This window comes from Schistocerca serialis, unplaced genomic scaffold (assembly GCF_023864345.2).
Source record: "Schistocerca serialis cubense isolate TAMUIC-IGC-003099 unplaced genomic scaffold, iqSchSeri2.2 HiC_scaffold_1417, whole genome shotgun sequence".
In the NCBI taxonomy this organism is placed as follows: domain Eukaryota; kingdom Metazoa; phylum Arthropoda; class Insecta; order Orthoptera; family Acrididae; genus Schistocerca; species Schistocerca serialis.
Genome location: NW_026047644.1, coordinates 36,950,845 through 36,958,370, shown reverse-complemented (window position 1 = coordinate 36,958,370; position 7,526 = coordinate 36,950,845).

The window sequence follows — 7,526 nt, the reverse complement described above, 5'->3', positions numbered from 1 at the left end:
TGTATCACGGATATGCACGGAGGAGGGGATTATGTAAATAATTAGAAATGACATTACGGCATTAAGTGAGGATAAAGATGTAGAAATATCAGTCTTTGGAATACATGTAGGTTTTTTATCTCTAAAGCTAACTGTACTATGTAGTTATCATGCTCCCAGTGGTGATATGGACACATTCACTACAAAGGTAACCCAACCACTACCTACGGTCTCCCGCCCCTAAGGCAAAAATCATCATTTGTGAAGTTCTAAACATTAACATGATGAACCCAGATATGCCGTGCAATAGTTTTCGGAATATTATCTACACCTATGGCATATCACTATTAATTAATGCTGCCACTAGGATAACCAGACATTTAGCATCAAGTATTGACCATATGCTACAGACAGAGAGAAAGATAGGTAAGACATTGTCATAGATGACCTTGGCGTCTCAGACCATTCCAGTCGGTTATTAAAATCAGGCATAGAATTAGATAATAACACTAAAATACACAAGTACAATAAGGGTTTCTTATAAGTCAAAAAGAGCTCTATTTGCCTCACTGATTAACAGTGAAACATGGGAGGAAATGTACAGAGAAACTATTACAAATGGGAAGTTTTCAAAGATTCTGTCAATATTTAAATTAAGATTTGAAGAAGTGTTTCCTAAAGTTCTAAGAATCACTAAATCATGCAACAATAACAGCTGGGTAACCAATGGGATAAGGAAACCCTCTGAAACCCTAATGCACCTTAGCTCATTGAAAAACTACAGTAACAATTCAGCATTTCATAACTTATCATACATACAGAAAGATCTACAGAAAAGTATTGTTAGTGGCTAAAAGGTACCAAAATTACAAATTTATAGAAAAAACTAATAACAAAATCAAAGCAGCATGAAAAATCACCAAACAGGGAAGTAACAGGAAAAAATTAAAGCCAGTAAATATACAGTTCCAACACAAAGATACCAAAATAAATGACCACAAAAAACTATCAAACTTTGTTAATAAGTATTTCAGCAACATAGCAACCAAAGTTCAACAAAACAAAGCATTTACACAGGCACTGACTCCATGGGGACTGAGGGGGCCCAAGCTCCCTCAAAAAATCATTTGGGTGAGGGGGTGGGGGGCAAAGGGGGGGGGGGCTCCGCCAACCCTCCCAATAATTTAAGAAATTTATTAGTTTTATTAAGCTTTGCAAAAAAATAAACAAAATTAGGTTGGAATTTTTTATTTTCATTGTTTGTGAGAGTAACCTTTTAAAATATGTTCAGTAATGCGTTAAAACAAATAGTTATTCTGGTAGTAAGCAGGTTAACTGAAAATGAGTGGTGTGAATCATGATAGTGTTACGGTGCTGCAGGAACACTTAGTATTTGACCCAGTGTGTGTAACTTCAGGTCAAGTCTGGTGCCAGCAGGCCAGCACTGAGGCTGCGGTGGCATTAAAGGACTAGAGCAGAAGCGCCTGGGACCCTCCGCCATGTGTCGCCTTGATGCTTTGAGACATTAGGAAGACGTGGCTATATAAAGCCCACCCTGCTGTCACAGTCATTCACTGTGGGTAGTTTCATTCAGTGCATGCAGCAGCCATGTTTAGTATTTTGACTGTAGTGTCTAGTGGACCATTTTTTGTATGACTATATTTTATTCATGTACTTTAGTCTCATAGTGTATTGTGAATTAAGTTTGCAATGGATAAATTTGTTACCAAAAATGTGCACTTTGAAGTTGATGATGCTGTAAGTCAGCCTCCAACAATTATTGTGTCATCAATTGCTTTGTTGTCTTCAAGCAAGAACCATTCACAGCCGAAACCTGGTCAATCTGGTAAGGGAAGATCATCTCAGAAGTCTTCGTTGATCACATATATATGGCTAGAATATAAAGAATCTACCAAAAAAGTTTTTTGCAAAGCCTGCAAAGAGTCAGATGCTAAAAATCTATTACAATTCTTCAAAAAAAAAAAAAAAAAAAAAAAAAAAAAAAAAAAAAAAAAAAAAAAAAAATATGCATTTACTTCCATAGGGTTTTCTAACTGGAAAAATGCTTTGGAAAAATTCTGGTTTCATGAAAATATGTCTACGCATAAAGAAGGTATTTAGTTTCAGAAGTGTGGTGTCCCAATTGAATGAACAGTTAGACAGTGATATGAAGAAAGGCTGTTTAGCTCCTGAGACAATTTTTACTATCGTGCAGTTTCTATGGTAACGGGGAATAGCAATTAGAGGGCATGAAGATGAAAACTAAATTTTTTTTCCAATTGCTGGAAATCCAGAAGAATGACATACCCAAGTTTAAAGATTGGTTAGGTCATTTGCGGTATAAGTGGACGCCCCATGATATTCAAAATGATATCATTGGTCTACTATGAAAGTCTGTGTAGAGAGAGGTATTGGCTTCATTCAAGAAGACTGAATATTCTTATATTATGGTTGACGAAACAAATGATTCTTTGATTCATGAACAAGTGTCATTTTGTGTTTATACTGCCGATGATTCCTTAATCATCAATGGAGTCTCTATTGGCTTGCACGAGTCCCCCAACACTGAATTACAGACACTGTTTAGTATTTTAAAAGATGTTTTTGCTCATCTTGATTTGTCAATGGATAACTTTAGAGGATAGTGCTATGCTGGTGCCTCGAATATGAGAGGTAAGTTCAAGGGACTAAAATATTTAGTTTTGGATATACAACCAAAAGCACGCTATATGCTCTGCACTGCTCACAGTTTAGACTTGGCAGTTGTAGACAGTCTCCGCCATCTTACATCTATGAGGGATATTATGGCTTTAGCCAAGGACTTAATAAATACCGTAGGGAATCCAACAAAAGGCTGGGACTTTTCAGAAGCATACCCTGTGAGAGTGCCAATGACCCAGCTGGTCTATGAACCCTTTGGCCAACTCAATAGACTATGTGAGCTTTAAGTATCTTGAGAATATTGAAAATGAAGAACTTCAACAAGTTTTTTTTTTTAAACATTTTCTGCCGAGGACAAAAGAGAGGCAGGCTACAAATGTGCAGGCTACCTTGAGTCAATGTTACAATTAAAGGCTTATTTCTTTTTACATCTTCATTGCCATGCAATTAACCCAGTAGAGGATATCAATGGAAAAAAAAAATCAATGCCCTCATCTAAGTGTGGCTGATCTGGAAAAAACATATGAGGGCTTGATTTGTATATTGAATGGAAGGCGTGATAGTTTGGAACACTTTTGGGGTTTGTGTTTAAAAGAAAAACCTTCACAACTTGATGATCCTTCACTTCCTTGGAATCTATGTATACAAAAGAAGTACAGAAACAATGAAGCCTTCTCACCACACACTTTCACAAACTTCGATGTAAACAGGTTTGTAGTATTCCTTTTGGGATTTGAAATGGTGAAGTCTTGCATTACTGAGCGGTTTGCTTCTACTGGACTCACACAGGTCATTGCAGTTGAACAAGAGTGCTTCCTTTTAATAAACAGAGATGATACAAATTTGGAAAATCAACCGAGTTTTTCAAAAATGATGTATAGATTGGCAGACTGCGCTTACACTCGAATATGTTAGCTGATATTGCTAATAATGATATTCTAATAAAAAACAACTGCTCTTAAAAATAATGCATGATATAAGAAAGTACATTACACAAGACCCTGCAGTAGGATAAATGTTATGTGAGGTAGTGAAGTGCATTAAACTTCTCCAGGTATTTCCAGTCATGACAGCAACAGCAGAATGGTCATTTAGCACACTTAGATGCCTGAAGTCACATCTCCGATCAAGAATGGGACAAAAGTGATTGAACAACTTGGCTGTACTTCATGCCCAATGAGATATTTTGGATGGATTGGATATCTGACCAGTCACCAATTACTTCATATTCAGTAATACAGTCATATGGTCAACATTTGTACCTTTTTAAAGACACTCTAGCCCAAATAATGGCATTTAGAGCAATATTAAAAATCTTTATAAAATAGATAATTAAATACATACATAATGCTAAATTTTCAGTTTCACAATATTAGTACTAGTTTAATACTGTATTATTATACTACTACAGTACTGTATTAGTCATTTTCAAATACTTAAATATTTTTAGGGTGTATGACCCAATTAAAACCACTATTTACAAACATTTTGACTGAAATTATTAGTCATACTGTATTAACTTCATTAACTGTATTACAGCATTAACTTTGAGTATCGTTTTAATGTTTTTATTTAATGAATCCTGAGCTTTATTCAAAGTAAGCTTAAATTAGCTGTTTCACTTATTAATCAACGTGCTATTACTGTGCAACAGCAATATGTTATGTTTTATTCTTTTCATGATAGATTAGGATTTATTTAAATATAATTTCAGTCTTTTCAGAGCTATATATTCACTGCTCTGTAATAGTCTATAAGTATGATTATCACAGTAAATTAAATTAGCTTTTTACGAAAGTAACGTGCGTGTTTATGATTTGTTTTTTTATTTCAAAGCCAAAAAATAAGTCAGGCTTGTTGAGTTTCCTGGAGTGTCAAGTTATTGAGAGTCCAGTTTTCCTGGTTCTAATGCTGAGCAAATGACTCTAAAATGCTTAAAAAATTTTGAAACTCACTATTTTTCCATCTAACATTTAGAAAATTTCCCAGGGTGAGACCCCCAGTATGGGACACCCAAAATATTTTACAAGTCGGCACCCCTGGTGCTTACTGAAGGACTGCATAGACAACATCGAAGACCCTTTAGTGTACATCATCAATGAGTCCTTCTCGACTGGTTTCTTCCCAGATATACTGAAGCATACAAAAATCATAACTATATATAAGAAAGGTGACAAAAAAAGCATAGAAAATTACAGATCAATCTCGTTACTGTCATCCTTTGTCAAGGTCATAGAGACCATAATGAAAAACAGATTCATGGGGTACTTAAAGTTCAATTTTCTGAGTAAAGAGCAATTTGGTTTCTGGGCTGGCAAAAGCACAAATTCAGCTGTAGCTCAATTCTCAAACGTTATCCTCGAAGCACTAGACAAAGGAGACCACATAACAAGGATCTTCCTTGATTTGACCAAAGTGTTTGACACAGCACACCACACAATTCTGCTAAGCAAACTAAATGCACTACGAGTAAGAGAAGCAACAAACATGTGGTTTCGTTCATACATGCAAAATAGGGTCCAACAGGTGGAGATCACTCAAACTAACTCAAATAATATGTTTCAAATTCAGAATACATCAATTTAGGAGTCCCCCCAAGGAAGTGTGCTGGGCCCAGTCCTTTTTTTAATATACATCAATGATTTTCCAGAAAGTGTCAAACATGGTGAATCAGTACTGTTTGCTGATGGTGACTCAGCTTTGATTTAGATGTTACTGTAAAGTGTACTCAATGAAAAAACTGAGGAATCACTTACGCATGCATGCCAGTGAATAGAGACTAATAAAATAATCCTAAATCTAAAAAAGGAACCAACAGCATTTGTTTCCACTTAAACAGAAAACCAAACAGTACCAAGCTAAAAGTTAATGAAGAGCACGTGTACTATCAACAAAATTTTTAGGCATGCATGTCGACTCAACTAAACTGGACAAAGCACACTGCAGTACTTGGAAAGCAAATAGCTTCAGCATGCTATGCACTTGGGATAATAAATTAAGTGTGTAGTAGGTCATATACTAGAAATGCATACTTTACGCATGTCCACTTTATAATTGGTTATGGCATATCCTTCTGGGAATCAACATAGCACAACAGACAAACAATATTTAAGTTGCAAAAAAGGGCTGTAAAAATCATAACAGAAAGTAGCAATAGATCCCATTGTATGGAGTTATTCGAATCTTTGTGTATATTGACAGTTCCGTGTGAATACATTTTCCAGAAAGTAATATACATAAAAAACACGTTGACCAGTACCCGATAAACAGTTGATACATGCACATGAAACCAGACACAGACAACACACCTCTATAGGAAAAACAAATGAAAAACTGAAAATAGCATGTTATATAATAGAATTAAACTGTACAACAATCTTCCACAAGGGATCACAGACATAAGCAAAATACATAACTTCAGGAATTTGCTAAAAACATCTCTTGGAAAAGTATTTCTTCTTTACTGTCAAGTATTATTTGGAATAAAGTAAATATATCTAAAAACAAAGATGATGTGACTTACCAAACGAAAGCGCACAATGTCTGCTTGTGGATGGATGTGTGCGGATGGATATGTGTGTGTGTGTGTGTGTGCGTGCGTGCGCATGTATACCTGTCCTTTTTTCCTTAAGGTAAGTCTTTCCGCTCCCGGGATTGGAATGACTCCTTACCCTCTCCCTTAAAACCCACATCCTTTCGTCTTTCCCTCTTCTTCCCTCTTTCCTGATGAAGCAACCGTTGGCTGCGAAAGCTAGAATTTCGTGTGTACGTTCGTGTGTCTATCGACCTGCCAGCACTTTTGTTCGGTAAGTCACATCAACTTTGTTTTTAGATATATTTTTTCCATGTGGATTGTTTCCCTCTATTATATTCATATGAAAAATGTAAATATATAGATATATACAATAGGTAAACAAATTTATAATTATCACAATTGGAATTTGTGAAGATTGTAATGTGAAGATACATTGTTAAACCACTTAATAACACAGTTGATAATTTTCACATATATTTATGTTGTCAACATCCGTAAAATCCTGACTATCTACAGATGGTTAGATAAAAAAGAAATTATGCAGTACCCACCCTCACAGTTTTACATCTCTAAGTGTTTCATTTCTCCCCATAATGGAGTAACACTCCTAGAAAAAATCCCTCTGGTTGTTGCTAGGCCATGTCTCCACAATACCCTGTTTTCCAGGAGTGTTAACTCCACAAGGTATACAGCAGATCTTCCGTGAAACACTCAAGGTGAGAGATGAGGTTCTGGTGGAAGCAAATCTGTGAGCATGGGTCATGAGGCATGCCTGGATCTCTCCAATTTTAGAGCATGCCTGCCAAAGGTAAGGTCCCAGGTTTGAGTCTCAGCCTGGCACACAGACTTATTTTGCCAGGAAGTTCCTAGTATATAATCTACAAACACTTTCCTGTAGAGTGAAAATTAATTCTCAAATTCTGGGTAAAGCTGATAATATTGAAGGTTCCTGAGATACAGACAGAACGTAATTGGTTGATATTTTTCATTACCAATGCCAGGTGAGAGAGAGGCAGAGAAAGAAGCACCACTAAGAAGATGTAACATAGACTTGGGAAGCAAAATAAATGCTCTTTGCAGTGTTCTTCTGATAAAGTTGATAAATAGGAGAACTTCTAATAATTCAGAAGTCACATCAAATAGGAGAACCATTGGTGTAGATAAAATGACATGCTACAAATGTTTGATGGTGTAAAACATTTTGATACAACACTACCTAAACACAGCTTCTGTCAAATAGAAACAAAAGGTAATGTGGATCTCATATTACACTGCCCAAGCAGTGAATTTAAGAGCGCTATGCGAAAAGTCGTACACTTACCTGTGGAATTGAAAAAATGGCATTCAGTGC